Source organism: Rhipicephalus microplus, chromosome X (genome assembly GCF_043290135.1).
Source record: "Rhipicephalus microplus isolate Deutch F79 chromosome X, USDA_Rmic, whole genome shotgun sequence".
In the NCBI taxonomy this organism is placed as follows: Eukaryota; Metazoa; Arthropoda; class Arachnida; order Ixodida; family Ixodidae; genus Rhipicephalus; species Rhipicephalus microplus.
Window position 1 is genome coordinate 244538930 of NC_134710.1, and position 16278 is coordinate 244555207.

Consider the following 16278-nt stretch of genomic DNA (forward strand, 5'->3'; position numbering starts at 1 on the left):
TAGGTGTCAGAAGTGGGATTCGAACCCACGCCCGGAAGACCGGACTGCGACCTGAACGCAGCGCCTTGGACCGCTCGGCCACACTGACATGCGGTTTCGCTGCTTTGGTCGAGAAATAAAACATATGACTAAAGTTTATTTTAAAAAAAAACAGGTATTGCTCACGATAGAAGGAGTAAATTACATCACAGGGCTATTTTCAAAACTGGCCTATCAAGCGCGCTGGAGTTTTCGTCGCGAAAAAAAGTGAAAGTAATTAACGCTGTGGAAAAGAATTTTTGTGCCGATAGGTATACACATTTATCTGTATTATGACTCCTAAATGTCTGTACCGGTACGCCCAGCCACCTAGCTAATAAACAATAGTCATTACTCACACAGCTGAAGAAAAACATAGGTGTCAGAAGTGGGATTCGAACCCACGCCCAGATGACCGGACTGCGACCTGAACGCAGCGCCTTGGACCGCTCGGCCAACCTGACATGCGGTTTAGCTGCTTTGGTCGAGAAATAAAACATATGACTAAAGTTTATTTAAAACAAGAACAGGTATTTCTCGCGATAGAAGGAGTAAAAAACATCACAGGGCTATTTTCAAAACTGGCCTATAAAGTGCGCAGGAGTTTTCGTCGCGAAAAAAAGTGAAAGTAATGAACGCTGTGGAAAAGAATTTTTGTGCCGATAGGTATTCACATTTATCTGTATTATGACTCCTAAATGTCTGTACCGGTACGCCCAGCCACCTAGCTAATAAACAATAGTCATTACTCACACAGCTGAAGCAAAGCATAAGTGCCAGAATTGGGATTCGAACCCACGCCCGGATGCCCGGACTGCGACCTGAACGCAGCGCCTTGGACCGCTCGGCCATCCAGACATGCGGTTTGGCTGCTTTTGTCGAGAAATAAAACATATGACTAAAGCTATTTAAAAAAGAACAGGTATTGCGCGCGATAGAAGCAGTAAATGACATCACAAGGCTATTTTCAAAACTGGCCTATCAAGCGCGCTGGAGTTTTCGTCGCGAAAAAAAGTGAAAGTAATGAACGCTGTGGAAAAGAATTTTTGTGCTGATAGGTATTCACATTTCTCTGTATTATGACTCCTAAATGTCTGTACCGGTACGCCCAGCCACCTAGCTAATAAACAATAGTCATTACTCACACAGCTGAAGCAAAACATAGGTGTCAGAAGTGGGATTCGAACCCACGCCCGGATGCCCGGACTGCGACCTGAACGCAGCGCCGTGGACCGCTCGGCCATCCTGACATGCAGTTCGGCTGCTTTTGTCGAGAAATAAAACAAGACTGAAGTTTATTTAAAAAAAGAACAGGTATTGCGCGCGATAGAAGGAGTAATTGACATCACATGGCTATTTTCAAAAGTGGCCTATCAAGCGCGCTGGAATTTTCGTCGCGAAAAAAAGTGAAAGTAATGAACGTTTTGGAAAAACGTTTTGTGCCGATAGGTATTCACATTTTTCTGTATTATGACTCTTAAATGTCTGTACCGGTATGCCCAGCCACCTAGCTAATAAACAATAGTCATTACTCACACAGCGGAAGCAAAGCATAAGTGCCAGAATTGGGAATCGAACCCACGCCGGATGCCCGGACTGCGACCTGAACGCAGCGCCTAGGACCGCTCGGCCATTCTTACATGCGGTTTGGCTGCTTTTGTCGAGAAATAAAACATATGACTAAAGCTATTTAACAAAGAACAGGTATTGCGCGCGATAGAAGCAGTAAATGACATCACAAGGCTATTTTAAAAAGTGGCCTATCAACCGCACTGGAGATTCTGTCACGAAAAAAGTGAAAGTAATGAACGCCGCGGAAAAGAAATTTTGTGCCGATAGGTATACACATTTATCTGTATTATGACTCCTAAATGTCTGTGCCGGTACGCCCAGCCACCTAGCTAATAAACAATAGTCATTACTCACACAGCTGAAGCAAAGCATAAGTGCCAGATTTGGGATTCGAACCCACGCCCGGAATCCAGGACGGCGACCTGAACACAGCGCCTTGTACCGCTCGGCCATCCTGACATGCGGTTTGGCTGCTGTTGTCGAGAAATAAATTATATGACTAAAGCTATTTAAAAAAGAACAGGTATTGCACGCGATAGAAGCAGTAAATTACATCACAAGGCAATTTTCAAAAGTGGCCTATCAAGCGCGCTAGAGTTTTCGTCGCGAAAAAAAGTGAAAGTAATGAACGCTGTGGAAAAGAATTTTTGTGCCGATAGGTATTCACATTTATCTGTATTATGACTCCTAAATGTCTGTACCGGTACGCCCAGCCACCTAGCTAATAAACAATAGTCATTACTCACACAGCTGATGCAAAACCTAGGTGTCAGAAGTGGGTTTCGAACCCACGCCCGGAAGACCGGACTGCGACCTGAACGCAGCGCCGTGGACCGCTCCGCCATCCTGACATGCAGTTCGGCTGCATTTGTCGAGAAATAAAACATGACTGAAGTTTATTTAAAAAAAGAACAGGTATTGCGCGCGATAGAAAGAGTAAATGCCATCACATGGCTCTTTTCAAAAGTGGCCTATCAAGCGCGCTGGAGTTTTGGTCGCGAAAAAAAGTGAAAGTGATGAACGCTGTGGAAAAAAATTTTGTGCCGATAGGTATTCACATTTGTCTGTATAATGACTCCTAAATGTCTGTACCGGTACGCCCAGCAACCTAGCTAATAAACAATGGTCATTAGTCACACCGCGGATGCAAAGCAAAAGTGCCAGAGTTGGGATTCGAACCCACGCCCGGATGCCCGGACTGCGACCTGAACGCAGCGCTTTGGACCGCCCGGCCATCCTGACATGCGGTTTGGCTACTTTTGTCGAGAAATAAAACTTATGACTAAAGTTTATTTAAAAAAAGAACAGGTATTGCTCGCGATAGAAGGAGTAATCGATATCACATGGCTATTTTCAAAACTGGCCTATCAAGCGCGCTGGAGTTTTCGTCGCGAAAAAAAGTGAAAGTAATGAACGCTGTGGAAAAGAATTTTTGTGCCGATAGATATTCACATTTATCTGTATTATGACTCCTAAATGTCTGTACCGGTACGCCCAGCCACCTAGCTAATAAAAAATAGTCATTACTCACACAGCTGATGCAAAACCTAGGTGTCAGAAGTGGGTTTCGAACCCACGCCCGGAAGACCGGACTGCGACCTGAACGCAGCGCCGTGGACCGCTCCGCCATCCTGACATGCAGTTAGGCTGCATTTGTCGAGAAATAAAACATGACTGAAGTTTATTTAAAAAAAGAACAGGTATTGCGCGCGATAGAAAGAGTAAATGCCATCACAGGGCTATTTTCAAAACTGGCCTATCAAGCGCGCTGGAGTTTTCGTCGCGAAAAAAAGTGAAAGTAATGAACGCTGTGGAAAAGAATTTTTGTGCCGATAGGTATACACATTTATCTGTATTATGACTCCTGAATGTCTGTACCGGTACGCCCAGCCACCTAGCTAATAAACAATAGTCATTACTCACACAGCTGAAGCAAAACGTAGGTGTCAGAAGTGGGATTCGAACCCACGCCCGGATGCCCGGACTGCGACCTGAACGCAGCGCCTAGAACCGCTCGGCCATTCTGACATGCGGTTTGGCTGCTTTTGTCGAGAAATAAAACATATGACTAAAGCTATTCAAAAAAGAACAGGTATTGCGCGCGATAGAAGCAGTAAATGACATCACAAGGCTATTTTAAAAAGTGGCCTATCAACCGCACTGGAGTTTCCGTCACGAAAAATGTGAAAGTAATGAACGCCGCAGAAAAGAAATTTTGTGCCGATAGGTATACACATTTATTTGTATTATGACTCATAAATGTCTGTACCGGTACGCCCAGCCACCTAGCTAATAAACAATAGTCATTACTCACACAGCTGACGCAAAACATAGGTGTCAGAAGTGGGATTCGAACCCACGCCCGGAAGACTGGACTGCGACCTGAACGCAGCGCCGTGGACCGCTCGGCCATCCTGACATGCAGCTCGGCTGCTTTTGTCGAGAAATAAAACAAGACTGAAGTTTATTTAAAAAAAAGAACAGGTATTGCGCGCGATAGAAGGAGTAATTGACATCACATGGCTATTTTAAAAAGTGGCCTATCAACCGCACTGGAGTTTCCGTCACGAAAAAAGTGAAAGTAATGAACGCCGCGGAAAAGAAATTTTGTGCCGATAGGTATACACATTTATCTGTATTATGACTCCTAAATGTCTGTACCGGTACGCCCAGCCACCTAGCTAATAAACAATAGTCATTTTCACACAGCTGAAGCAAAGCATAAGTTCCAGAATTGGGATTCGAACCCACGCCCGGAATCCAGGACTGCGACCTGAACACAGCGCCTTGGACCGCCCGGCCATCCTGACATGCGGTTTGGCTGCTGTTGTCGAGAAATAAAACATATGACTAAAGCTATTTAAAAAAGAACAGGAATTGCACGCGATAGAAGCTGTAAATGACATCACAAGGCTATATTCAAAACTGGCCTATCAAGCGCGCTGGAGTTTTCGTCGCGAAAAAAAGTGAAAGTAATGAACGCTGTGGAAAAGAATTTTTGTGCCGATAGGTATTCACATTTATCTGTATTATGACTCCTAAATGTCTGTACCGTTACGCCCAGCCACCTAGCTAATAAACAATAGTCATTACTCACACAGCTGATGCAAAACATAGGTGTCAGAAGTGGGTTTCGAACCCACGCCCGGAAGACCGGACTGCGACCTGAACGCAGTGCCGCGGACCGCTCCGCCATCCTGACATGCAGTTCGGCTGCTTTTGTCGAGAAATAAAACATGACTGAAGTTTATTTAAAAAAGAACAGGTATTGCGCGCGATAGAAAGAGTAAATGCCATCACATGGCTCTTTTCAAAAGTGGCCTATCAAGCGCGCTGGAGTTTTTGTCGCGAAAAAAAGTGAAAGTAATGAACGCTGTGGAAAAAAAATTTTGTGCCGATAGGAATACACATTTATCTGTATTATGACTCCTAAATGTCTGTACCGGTACGCCAAGCCACCTAGCTAATAAACAATAGTCATTACTCACACAGCTGACGCAAAACATAGGTGTCAGAAGTGGGATTTGAACCCACGCCCGGAAGACCGGACTGCGACCTGAACGCAGCGCCGTGGACCGCTCGGATATCCTGACTTGCAGTTCGGCTGCTTTTGTCGAGAAATAAAACAAGACTGAAGTTTATTTAAAAAAAGAACAGGTATTGCGCGCGATAGAAGGAGTAATTGACATCACATGGCTATTTTCAAAAGTGGCCTATCAAGCGCGCTGGAATTTTCGTCGCGAAAAAAAGTGAAAGTAATGAACGTTTTGGAAAAATGTTTTGTGCCGATAGGTATTCACATTTTTCTGTATTATGACTCTTAAATGTCTGTACCGGTACGCCCAGCCACCTAGCTAAAAAACAATAGTCATTACTCACACAGCGGAAGCAAAGCATAAGTGCCAGAATTGGGAATCGAACCCACGCCCGGATGCCCGGACTGCGACCTGAACGCAGCGCCGTGGACCGCTCGGCCATCCTGACATGCAGTTCGGCTGCTTTTGTCGAGAAATAAAACAAGACTGAAGTTTATTTAAAAAAAGAACAGGTATTGCGCGCGATAGAAGGAGTAATTGACATCACATGGCTATTTTCAAAAGTGGCCTATCAAGCGCGCTGGAATTTTCGTCGCGAAAAAAAGTGAAAGTAATGAACGTTTAGGAAAAACGTTTTGTGCCGATAGGTATTCACATTTTTCTGTATTATGACTCTTAAATGTCTGTACCGGTACGCCCAGCCACCTAGCTAATAAACAATAGTCATTACTCACACAGCGGAAGCAAAGCATAAGTGCCAGACTTGGGAATCGAACCCACGCCGGATGCCCGGACTGCGACCTGAACGCAGCGCCTAGGACCGCTCGGCCATTCTTACATGCGGTTTGGCTGCTTTTGTCGAGAAATAAAACATATGACTAAAGCTTTTTAACAAAGAACAGGTATTTCGCGCGATAGAAGCAGTAAATGACATCACAAGGCTATTTTAAAAAGTGGCCTATCAACCGCACTGGAGATTCCGTCACGAAAAAAGTGAAAGTAATGAACGCCGCGGAAAAGGAATTTTGTGCCGATAGGTATACACATTTATCTGTATTATGACTCCTAAATGTCTGTACCGGTACGCCCAGCCACCTAGCTAATAAACAATAGTCATTACTCACACAGCTGAAGCAAAGCATAAGTGCCAGATTTGGGATTCGAACCCACGCCCGGAATCCAGGACGGCGACCTGAACACAGCGCCTTGGACCGCTCGGCCATCCTGACATGCGGTTTGGCTGCTGTTGTCGAGAAATAAAACATATGACTAAAGCTATTTAAAAAAGAACAGGTATTGCTCGCGATAGAAGGAGTAATCGATATCACATGGCTATTTTCAAAACTGGCCTATCAAGCGCGCTGGAGTTTTCGTCGCGAAAAAAAGTGAAAGTAATGAACGCTGTGGAAAAGAATTTTTGTGCCGATAGATATTCACATTTATCTGTATTATGACTCCTAAATGTCTGTACCGGTACGCCCAGCCACCTAGCTAATAAAAAATAGTCATTACTCACACAGCTGATGCAAAACCTAGGTGTCAGAAGTGGGTTTCGAACCCACGCCCGGAAGACCGGACTGCGACCTGAACGCAGCGCCGTGGACCGCTCCGCCATCCTGACATGCAGTTAGGCTGCATTTGTCGAGAAATAAAACATGACTGAAGTTTATTTAAAAAAAGAACAGGTATTGCGCGCGATAGAAAGAGTAAATGCCATCACAGGGCTATTTTCAAAACTGGCCTATCAAGCGCGCTGGAGTTTTCGTCGCGAAAAAAAGTGAAAGTAATGAACGCTGTGGAAAAGAATTTTTGTGCCGATAGGTATACACATTTATCTGTATTATGACTCCTTAATGTCTGTACCGGTACGCCCAGCCACCTAGCTAATAAACAATAGTCATTACTCACACAGCTGAAGCAAAACGTAGGTGTCAGAAGTGGGATTCGAACCCACGCCCGGATGCCCGGACTGCGACCTGAACGCAGCGCCTAGAACCGCTTGGCCATTCTGACATGCGGTTTGGCTGCTTTTGTCGAGAAATAAAACATATGACTAAAGCTTTTTAACAAAGAACAGGTATTTCGCGCGATAGAAGCAGTAAATGACATCACAAGGCTATTTTAAAAAGTGGCCTATCAACCGCACTGGAGTTTCCGTCACGAAAAATGTGAAAGTAATGAACGCCGCAGAAAAGAAATTTTGTGCCGATAGGTATACACATTTATCTGTATTATGACTCCTAAATGTCTGTACCGGTACGCCCAGCCACCTAGCTAATAAACAATAGTCATTACTCACACAGCTGACGCAAAACATAGGTGTCAGAAGTGGGATTCGAACCCACGCCCGCAAGACTGGACTGCGACCTGAACGCAGCGCCGTGGACCGCTCGGCCATCCTGACATGCAGCTCGGCTGCTTTTGTCGAGAAATAAAACAAGACTGAAGTTTATTTAAAAAAAGAACAGGTATTGCGCGCGATAGAAGGAGTAATTGACATCACATGGCTATTTTAAAAAGTGGCCTATCAACCGCACTGGAGTTTCCGTCACGAAAAAAGTGAAAGTAATGAACGCCGCGGAAAAGAAATTTTGTGCCGATAGGTATACACATTTATCTGTATTATGACTCCTAAATGTCTGTACCGGTACGCCCAGCCACCTAACTAATAAACAATAGTCATTTTCACACAGCTGAAGCAAAGCATAAGTTCCAGAATTAGGATTCGAACCCACGCCCGGAATCCAGGACTGCGACCTGAACACAGCGCCTTGGACCGCCCGGCCATCCTGACATGCGGTTTGGCTGCTGTTGTCGAGAAATAAAACATATGACTAAAGCTATTTAAAAAAGAACAGGAATTGCACGCGATAGAAGCTGTAAATGACATCACAAGGCTATATTCAAAACTGGCCTATCAAGCGCGCTGGAGTTTTCGTCGCGAAAAAAAGTGAAAGTAATGAACGCTGTGGAAAAGAATTTTTGTGCCGATAGGTATTCACATTTATCTGTATTATGACTCCTAAATGTCTGTACCGTTACGCCCAGCCACCTAGCTAATAAACAATAGTCATTACTCACACAGCTGATGCAAAACATAGGTGTCAGAAGTGGGTTTCGAACCCACGCCCGGAAGACCGGACTGCGACCTGAACACAGCGCCGCGGACCACTCCGCCATCCTGACATGCAGTTCGGCTGCTTTTGTCGAGAAATAAAACATGACTGAAGTTTATTTAAAAAAGAACAGGTATTGCGCGCGATAGAAAGAGTAAATGCCATCACATGGCTCTTTTCAAAAGTGGCCTATCAAGCGCGCTGGAGTTTTTGTCGCGAAAAAAAGTGAAAGTAATGAACGCTGTGGAAAAAAAAATTTTGTGCCGATAGGAATACACATTTATCTGTATTATGACTCCTAAATGTCTGTACCGGTACGCCAAGCCACCTAGCTAATAAACAATAGTCATTACTCACACAGCTGACGCAAAACATAGGTGTCAGAAGTGGGATTTGAACCCACGCCCGGAAGACCGGACTGCGACCTGAACGCAGCGCCGTGGACCGCTCGGCCATCCTGACATGCAGTTCGGCTGCTTTTGTCGAGAAATAAAACAAGACTGAAGTTTATTTAAAAAAAATAACAGGTATTGCGCGCGATAGAAGGAGTAATTGACATCACATGGCTATTTTCAAAAGTGGCCTATCAAGCGCGCTGGAATTTTCGTCGCGAAAAAAAGTGAAAGTAATGAACGTTTTGGAAAAATGTTTTGTGCCGATAGGTATTCACATTTTTCTGTATTATGACTCTTAAATGTCTGTACCGGTACGCCCAGCCACCTAGCTAAAAAACAATAGTCATTACTCACACAGCTGATGCAAAACATAGGTGTCAGAAGTGGGTTTCGAACCCACGCCCGGAAGACCGGACTGCGACCTGAACGCAGCGCCGCGGACCGCTCCGCCATCCTGACATGCAGATCGGCTGCATTTGTCGAGAAATAAAACATGACTGAAGTTTATTTAAAAAAGAACAGGTATTGCGCGCGATAGAAAGAGTAAATGCCATCACATGGCTCTTTTCAAAAGTGGCCTATCAAGCGCGCTGGAGTTTTTGTCGCGAAAAAAAGTGAAAGTAATGAACGCTGTGGAAAAAAAAAATTTTGTGCCGATAGGAATACACATTTATCTGTATTATGACTCCTAAATGTCTGTACCGGTACGCCAAGCCACCTAGCTAATAAACAATAGTCATTACTCACACAGCTGACGCAAAACATAGGTGTCAGAAGTGGGATTTGAACCCACGCCCGGAAGACCGGACTGCGACCTGAACGCAGCGCCGTGGACCGCTCGGCCATCCTGACATGCAGTTCGGCTGCTTTTGTCGAGAAATAAAACAAGACTGAAGTTTATTTAAAAAAAAGAACAGGTATTGCGCGCGATAGAAGGAGTAATTGACATCACATGGCTATTTTCAAAAGTGGCCTATCAAGCGCGCTGGAATTTTCGTCGCGAAAAAAAGTGAAAGTAATGAACGTTTTGGAAAAATGTTTTGTGCCGATAGGTATTCACATTTTTCTGTATTATGACTCTTAAATGTCTGTACCGGTACGCCCAGCCACCTAGCTAATAAACAATAGTCATTACTCACACAGCGGAAGCAAAGCATAAGTGCCAGACTTGGGAATCGAACCCACGCCGGATGCCCGGACTGCGACCTGAACGCAGCGCCTAGGACCGCTCGGCCTTTCTTACATGCGGTTTGGCTGCTTTTGTCGAGAAATAAAACAAGACTGAAGTTTATTTAAAAAAAAGAACAGGTATTGCGCGCGATAGAAGGAGTAATTGACATCACATGGCTATTTTAAAAAGTGGCCTATCAACCGCACTGGAGTTTCCGTCACGAAAAAAGTGAAAGTAATGAACGCCGCGGAAAAGAAATTTTGTGCCGATAGGTATACACATTTATCTGTATTATGACTCCTAAATGTCTGTACCGGTACGCCCAGCCACCTAGCTAATAAACAATAGTCATTTTCACACAGCTGAAGCAAAGCATAAGTTCCAGAATTAGGATTCGAACCCACGCCCGGAATCCAGGACTGCGACCTGAACACAGCGCCTTGGACCGCCCGGCCATCCTGACATGCGGTTTGGCTGCTGTTGTCGAGAAATAAAACATATGACTAAAGCTATTTAAAAAAGAACAGGAATTGCACGCGATAGAAGCTGTAAATGACATCACAAGGCTATATTCAAAACTGGCCTATCAAGCGCGCTGGAGTTTTCGTCGCGAAAAAAAGTGAAAGTAATGAACGCTGTGGAAAAGAATTTTTGTGCCGATAGGTATTCACATTTATCTGTATTATGACTCCTAAATGTCTGTACCGTTACGCCCAGCCACCTAGCTAATAAACAATAGTCATTACTCACACAGCTGATGCAAAACATAGGTGTCAGAAGTGGGTTTCGAACCCACGCCCGGAAGACCGGACTGCGACCTGAACGCAGCGCCGCGGACCGCTCCGCCATCCTGACATGCAGTTCGGCTGCTTTTGTCGAGAAATAAAACATGACTGAAGTTTATTTAAAAAAGAACAGGTATTGCGCGCGATAGAAAGAGTAAATGCCATCACATGGCTCTTTTCAAAAGTGGCCTATCAAGCGCGCTGGAGTTTTTGTCGCGAAAAAAAGTGAAAGTAATGAACGCTGTGGAAAAAAAAAAATTTTGTGCCGATAGGAATAGACATTTATCTGTATTATGACTCCTAAATGTCTGTACCGGTACGCCAAGCCACCTAGCTAATAAACAATAGTCATTACTCACACAGCTGACGCAAAACATAGGTGTCAGAAGTGGGATTTGTACCCACGCCCGGAAGACCGGACTGCGACCTGAACGCAGCGCCGTGGACCGCTCGGCCATCCTGACATGCAGTTCGGCTGCTTTTGTCGAGAAATAAAACAAGACTGAAGTTTATTTAAAAAAAAGAACAGGTATTGCGCGCGATAGAAGGAGTAATTGACATCACATGGCTATTTTCAAAAGTGGCCTATCAAGCGCGCTGGAATTTTCGTCGCGAAAAAAAGTGAAAGTAATGAACGTTTTGGAAAAATGTTTTGTGCCGATAGGTATTCACATTTTTCTGTATTATGACTCTTAAATGTCTGTACCGGTACGCCCAGCCACCTAGCTAAAAAACAATAGTCATTACTCACACAGCTGATGCAAAACATAGGTGTCAGAAGTGGGTTTCGAACCCACGCCCGGAAGACCGGACTGCGACCTGAACGCAGCGCCGCGGACCGCTCCGCCATCCTGACATGCAGTTCGGCTGCTTTTGTCGAGAAATAAAACATGACTGAAGTTTATTTAAAAAAGAACAGGTATTGCGCGCGATAGAAAGAGTAAATGCCATCACATGGCTCTTTTCAAAAGTGGCCTATCAAGCGCGCTGGAGTTTTTGTCGCGAAAAAAAGTGAAAGTAATGAACGCTGTGGAAAAAAAAATTTTGTGCCGATAGGAATACACATTTATCTGTATTATGACTCCTAAATGTCTGTACCGGTACGCCAAGCCACCTAGCTAATAAACAATAGTCATTACTCACACAGCTGACGCAAAACATAGGTGTCAGAAGTGGGATTTGAACCCACGCCCGGAAGACCGGACTGCGACCTGAACGCAGCGCCGTGGACCGCTCGGCCATCCTGACATGCAGTTCGGCTGCTTTTGTCGAGAAATAAAACAAGACTGAAGTTTATTTAAAAAAAAGAACAGGTATTGCGCGCGATAGAAGGAGTAATTGACATCACATGGCTATTTTCAAAAGTGGCCTATCAAGCGCGCTGGAATTTTCGTCGCGAAAAAAAGTGAAAGTAATGAACGTTTTGGAAAAATGTTTTGTGCCGATAGGTATTCACATTTTTCTGTATTATGACTCTTAAATGTCTGTACCGGTACGCCCAGCCACCTAGCTAATAAACAATAGTCATTACTCACACAGCGGAAGCAAAGCATAAGTGCCAGACTTGGGAATCGAACCCACGCCGGATGCCCGGACTGCGACCTGAACGCAGCGCCTAGGACCGCTCGGCCATTCTTACATGCGGTTTGGCTGCTTTTGTCGAGAAATAAAACATATGACTAAAGCTTTTTAACAAAGAACAGGTATTTCGCGCGATAGAAGAAGTAAATGACATCACAAGGCTATTTTAAAAAGTGGCCTATCAACCGCACTGGAGATTCCGTCACGAAAAAAGTGAAAGTAATGAACGCCGCGGAAAAGAAATTTTGTGCCGATAGGTATACACATTTATCTGTATTATGACTCCTAAATGTCTGTACCGGTACGCCCAGCCACCTAGCTAATAAACAATAGTCATTACTCACACAGCTGAAGCAAAGCATAAGTGCCAGATTTGGGATTCGAACCCACGCCCGGAATCCAGGACGGCGACCTGAACACAGCGCCTTGGACCGCTCGGCCATCCTGACATGCGGTTTGGCTGCTGTTGTCGAGAAATAAAACATATGACTAAAGCTATTTAAAAAAGAACAGGTATTGCTCGCGATAGAAGGAGTAATCGATATCACATGGCTATTTTCAAAACTGGCCTATCAAGCGCGCTGGAGTTTTCGTCGCGAAAAAAAGTGAAAGTAATGAACGCTGTGGAAAAGAATTTTTGTGCCGATAGATATTCACATTTATCTGTATTATGACTCCTAAATGTCTGTACCGGTACGCCCAGCCACCTAGCTAATAAAAAATAGTCATTACTCACACAGCTGATGCAAAACCTAGGTGTCAGAAGTGGGTTTCGAACCCACGCCCGGAAGACCGGACTGCGACCTGAACGCAGCGCCGTGGACCGCTCCGCCATCCTGACATGCAGTTAGGCTGCATTTGTCGAGAAATAAAACATGACTGAAGTTTATTTAAAAAAAGAACAGGTATTGCGCACGATAGAAAGAGTAAATGCCATCACAGGGCTATTTTCAAAACTGGCCTATCAAGCGCGCTGGAGTTTTCGTCGCGAAAAAAAGTGAAAGTAATGAACGCTGTGGAAAAGAATTTTTGTGCCGATAGGTATACACATTTATCTGTATTATGACTCCTGAATGTCTGTACCGGTACGCCCAGCCACCTAGCTAATAAACAATAGTCATTACTCACACAGCTGAAGCAAAACGTAGGTGTCAGAAGTGGGATTCGAACCCACGCCCGGATGCCCGGACTGCGACCTGAACGCAGCGCCTAGAACCGCTCGGCCATTCTGACATGCGGTTTAGCTGCTTTTGTCGAGAAATAAAACATATGACTAAAGCTATTCAAAAAAGAACAGGTATTGCGCGCGATAGAAGCAGTAAATGACATCACAAGGCTATTTTAAAAAGTGGCCTATCAACCGCACTGGAGTTTCCGTCACGAAAAATGTGAAAGTAATGAACGCCGCAGAAAAGAAATTTTGTGCCGATAGGTATACACATTTATCTGTATTATGACTCCTAAATGTCTGTACCGGTACGCCCAGCCACCTAGCTAATAAACAATAGTCATTACTCACACAGCTGACGCAAAACATAGGTGTCAGAAGTGGGATTCGAACCCACGCCCGGAAGACTGGACTGCGACCTGAACGCAGCGCCGTGGACCGCTCGGCCATCCTGACATGCAGCTCGGCTGCTTTTGTCGAGAAATAAAACAAGACTGAAGTTTATTTAAAAAAAAGAACAGGTATTGCGCGCGATAGAAGGAGTAATTGACATCACATGGCTATTTTCAAAAGTGGCCTATCATGCACGCTGGAATTTTCGTCGCGAAAAAAAGTGAAAGTAATGAACGTTTTGGAAAAATGTTTTGTGCCGATAGGTATTCACATTTTTCTGTATTATGACTCTTAAATGTCTGTACCGGTACGCCCAGCCACCTAGCTAATAAACAATAGTCATTACTCACACAGCGGAAGCAAAGCATAAGTGCGAGAATTGGGAATCGAACCCACGCCCGGATGCCCGGACTGCAACCTGAACGCAGCGCCTAGGACGGCTCGGCCATTCTGACATGCGGTTTGGCTGCTTTTGTCGAGAAATAAAACATATGACTAAAGCTATTTAACAAAGAACAGGTATTGCGCGCGATAGAAGCAGTAAATGACATCACAAGGCTATTTTAAAAAGTGGCCTATCAACCGCACTGGAGTTTCCGTCACGAAAAAAGTGAAAGTAATGAACGCCGCGGAAAAGAAATTTTGTGCCGATAGGTATACACATTTATCTGTATTATGACTCCTAAATGTCTGTACCGGTACGCCCAGCCACCTAGCTAATAAACAATAGTCATTTTCACACAGCTGAAGCAAAGCATAAGTTCCAGAATTGGGATTCGAACCCACGCCCGGAATCCAGGACTGCGACCTGAACACAGCGCCTTGGACCGCCCGGCCAACCTGACATGCGGTTTGGCTGCTGTTGTCGAGAAATAAAACATATGACTAAAGCTATTTAAAAAAGAACAGGAATTGCACGCGATAGAAGCTGTAAATGACATCACAAGGCTATATTCAAAACTGGCCTATCAAGCGCGCTGGAGTTTTCGTCGCGAAAAAAAGTGAAAGTAATGAACGCTGTGGAAAAGAATTTTTGTGCCGATAGGTATTCACATTTATCTGTATTATGACTCCTAAATGTCTGTACCGTTACGCCCAGCCACCTAGCTAATAAACAATAGTCATTACTCACACAGCTGATGCAAAACATAGGTGTCAGAAGTGGGTTTCGAACCCACGCCCGGAAGACCGGACTGCGACCTGAACGCAGCGCCGCGGACCGCTCCGCCATCCTGACATGCAGTTCGGCTGCTTTTGTCGAGAAATAAAACATGACTGAAGTTTATTTAAAAAAGAACAGGTATTGCGCGCGATAGAAAGAGTAAATGCCATCACATGGCTCTTTTCAAAAGTGGCCTATCAAGCGCGCTGGAGTTTTTGTCGCGAAAAAAAGTGAAAGTGATGAACGCTGTGGAAAAAAAAATTTTGTGCCGATAGGAATACACATTTATCTGTATTATGACTCCTAAATGTCTGTACCGGTACGCCAAGCCACCTAGCTAATAAACAATAGTCATTACTCACACAGCTGACGCAAAACATAGGTGTCAGAAGTGGGATTTGAACCCACGCCCGGAAGACCGGACTGCGACCTGAACGCAGCGCCGTGGACCGCTCGGCCATCCTGACATGCAGTTCGGCTGCTTTTGTCGAGAAATAAAACAAGACTGAAGTTTATTTAAAAAAAGAACAGGTATTGCGCGCGATAGAAGGAGTAATTGACATCACATGGCTATTTTCAAAAGTGGCCTATCAAGCGCGCTGGAATTTTCGTCGCGAAAAAAAGTGAAAGTAATGAACGTTTTGGAAAAATGTTTTGTGCCGATAGGTATTCACATTTTTCTGTATTATGACTCTTAAATGTCTGTACCGGTACGCCCAGCCACCTAGCTAAAAAACAATTGTCATTACTCACACAGCGGAAGCAAAGCATAAGTGCTAGAATTGGGAATCGAACCCACGCCCGGATGCCCGGACTGCGACCTGAACGCAGCGCCGTGGACCGCTCGGCCATCCTGACATGCAGTTCGGCTGCTTTTGTCGAGAAATAAAACAAGACTGAAGTTTATTTAAAAAAAGAACAGGTATTGCGCGCGATAGAAGGAGTAATTGACATCACATGGCTATTTTCAAAAGTGGCCTATCAAGCGCGCTGGAATTTTCGTCGCGAAAAAAAGTGAAAGTAATGAACGTTTAGGAAAAACGTTTTGTGCCGATAGGTATTCACATTTTTCTGTATTATGACTCTTAAATGTCTGTACCGGTACGCCCAGCCACCTAGCTAACAAACAATAGTCATTACTCACACAGCGGAAGCAAAGCATAAGTGCCAGACTTGGGAATCGAACCCACGCCGGATGCCCGGACTGCGACCTGAACGCAGCGCCTAGGACCGCTCGGCCATTCTTACATGCGGTTTGGCTGCTTTTGTCGAGAAATAAAACATATGACTAAAGCTTTTTAACAAAGAACAGGTATTTCGCGCGATAGAAGCAGTAAATGACATCACAAGGCTATTTTAAAAAGTGGCCTATCAACCGCAC

General features: G+C 44.6%; 21 non-coding genes across 21 annotated transcripts; all 21 read right to left on the reverse strand.

Moving 5' to 3' along the window:
* Nucleotides 1–4: 4 nt before the first annotated feature.
* TRNAL-CAG (transfer RNA leucine (anticodon CAG)) lies at nt 5–88 on the reverse strand. The gene has a single exon. It is a non-coding gene; the product is annotated as a tRNA-Leu (tRNA).
* A 310-nt stretch (nt 89–398) lies between these two features.
* TRNAL-CAG (transfer RNA leucine (anticodon CAG)) lies at nt 399–482 on the reverse strand. The gene has a single exon. It is a non-coding gene; the product is annotated as a tRNA-Leu (tRNA).
* Nucleotides 483–790: 308 nt separating this feature from the next.
* TRNAL-CAG (transfer RNA leucine (anticodon CAG)) lies at nt 791–876 on the reverse strand. The gene has a single exon. It is a non-coding gene; the product is annotated as a tRNA-Leu (tRNA).
* Nucleotides 877–1184: 308 nt separating this feature from the next.
* On the reverse strand, nt 1185–1268 carry TRNAL-CAG (transfer RNA leucine (anticodon CAG)). Its single transcript has one exon. It is a non-coding gene; the product is annotated as a tRNA-Leu (tRNA).
* A 1089-nt stretch (nt 1269–2357) lies between these two features.
* On the reverse strand, nt 2358–2441 carry TRNAL-CAG (transfer RNA leucine (anticodon CAG)). The gene has a single exon. It is a non-coding gene; the product is annotated as a tRNA-Leu (tRNA).
* Nucleotides 2442–3142: 701 nt separating this feature from the next.
* On the reverse strand, nt 3143–3226 carry TRNAL-CAG (transfer RNA leucine (anticodon CAG)). The gene has a single exon. It is a non-coding gene; the product is annotated as a tRNA-Leu (tRNA).
* A 308-nt stretch (nt 3227–3534) lies between these two features.
* TRNAL-CAG (transfer RNA leucine (anticodon CAG)) lies at nt 3535–3618 on the reverse strand. Its single transcript has one exon. It is a non-coding gene; the product is annotated as a tRNA-Leu (tRNA).
* A 307-nt stretch (nt 3619–3925) lies between these two features.
* On the reverse strand, nt 3926–4009 carry TRNAL-CAG (transfer RNA leucine (anticodon CAG)). The gene has a single exon. It is a non-coding gene; the product is annotated as a tRNA-Leu (tRNA).
* Nucleotides 4010–5099: 1090 nt separating this feature from the next.
* TRNAL-CAG (transfer RNA leucine (anticodon CAG)) lies at nt 5100–5183 on the reverse strand. Its single transcript has one exon. It is a non-coding gene; the product is annotated as a tRNA-Leu (tRNA).
* A 307-nt stretch (nt 5184–5490) lies between these two features.
* Nucleotides 5491–5574, reverse strand: TRNAL-CAG (transfer RNA leucine (anticodon CAG)). Its single transcript has one exon. It is a non-coding gene; the product is annotated as a tRNA-Leu (tRNA).
* A 1089-nt stretch (nt 5575–6663) lies between these two features.
* TRNAL-CAG (transfer RNA leucine (anticodon CAG)) lies at nt 6664–6747 on the reverse strand. The gene has a single exon. It is a non-coding gene; the product is annotated as a tRNA-Leu (tRNA).
* A 308-nt stretch (nt 6748–7055) lies between these two features.
* On the reverse strand, nt 7056–7139 carry TRNAL-CAG (transfer RNA leucine (anticodon CAG)). Its single transcript has one exon. It is a non-coding gene; the product is annotated as a tRNA-Leu (tRNA).
* Nucleotides 7140–7446: 307 nt separating this feature from the next.
* Nucleotides 7447–7530, reverse strand: TRNAL-CAG (transfer RNA leucine (anticodon CAG)). Its single transcript has one exon. It is a non-coding gene; the product is annotated as a tRNA-Leu (tRNA).
* Nucleotides 7531–8620: 1090 nt separating this feature from the next.
* On the reverse strand, nt 8621–8704 carry TRNAL-CAG (transfer RNA leucine (anticodon CAG)). Its single transcript has one exon. It is a non-coding gene; the product is annotated as a tRNA-Leu (tRNA).
* Nucleotides 8705–9405: 701 nt separating this feature from the next.
* On the reverse strand, nt 9406–9489 carry TRNAL-CAG (transfer RNA leucine (anticodon CAG)). The gene has a single exon. It is a non-coding gene; the product is annotated as a tRNA-Leu (tRNA).
* Nucleotides 9490–10973: 1484 nt separating this feature from the next.
* On the reverse strand, nt 10974–11057 carry TRNAL-CAG (transfer RNA leucine (anticodon CAG)). The gene has a single exon. It is a non-coding gene; the product is annotated as a tRNA-Leu (tRNA).
* Nucleotides 11058–11757: 700 nt separating this feature from the next.
* On the reverse strand, nt 11758–11841 carry TRNAL-CAG (transfer RNA leucine (anticodon CAG)). Its single transcript has one exon. It is a non-coding gene; the product is annotated as a tRNA-Leu (tRNA).
* A 1090-nt stretch (nt 11842–12931) lies between these two features.
* On the reverse strand, nt 12932–13015 carry TRNAL-CAG (transfer RNA leucine (anticodon CAG)). The gene has a single exon. It is a non-coding gene; the product is annotated as a tRNA-Leu (tRNA).
* Nucleotides 13016–13323: 308 nt separating this feature from the next.
* TRNAL-CAG (transfer RNA leucine (anticodon CAG)) lies at nt 13324–13407 on the reverse strand. Its single transcript has one exon. It is a non-coding gene; the product is annotated as a tRNA-Leu (tRNA).
* Nucleotides 13408–13714: 307 nt separating this feature from the next.
* Nucleotides 13715–13798, reverse strand: TRNAL-CAG (transfer RNA leucine (anticodon CAG)). Its single transcript has one exon. It is a non-coding gene; the product is annotated as a tRNA-Leu (tRNA).
* Nucleotides 13799–15280: 1482 nt separating this feature from the next.
* On the reverse strand, nt 15281–15364 carry TRNAL-CAG (transfer RNA leucine (anticodon CAG)). Its single transcript has one exon. It is a non-coding gene; the product is annotated as a tRNA-Leu (tRNA).
* Between the last annotated feature and the right edge of the window lie 914 nt (nt 15365–16278).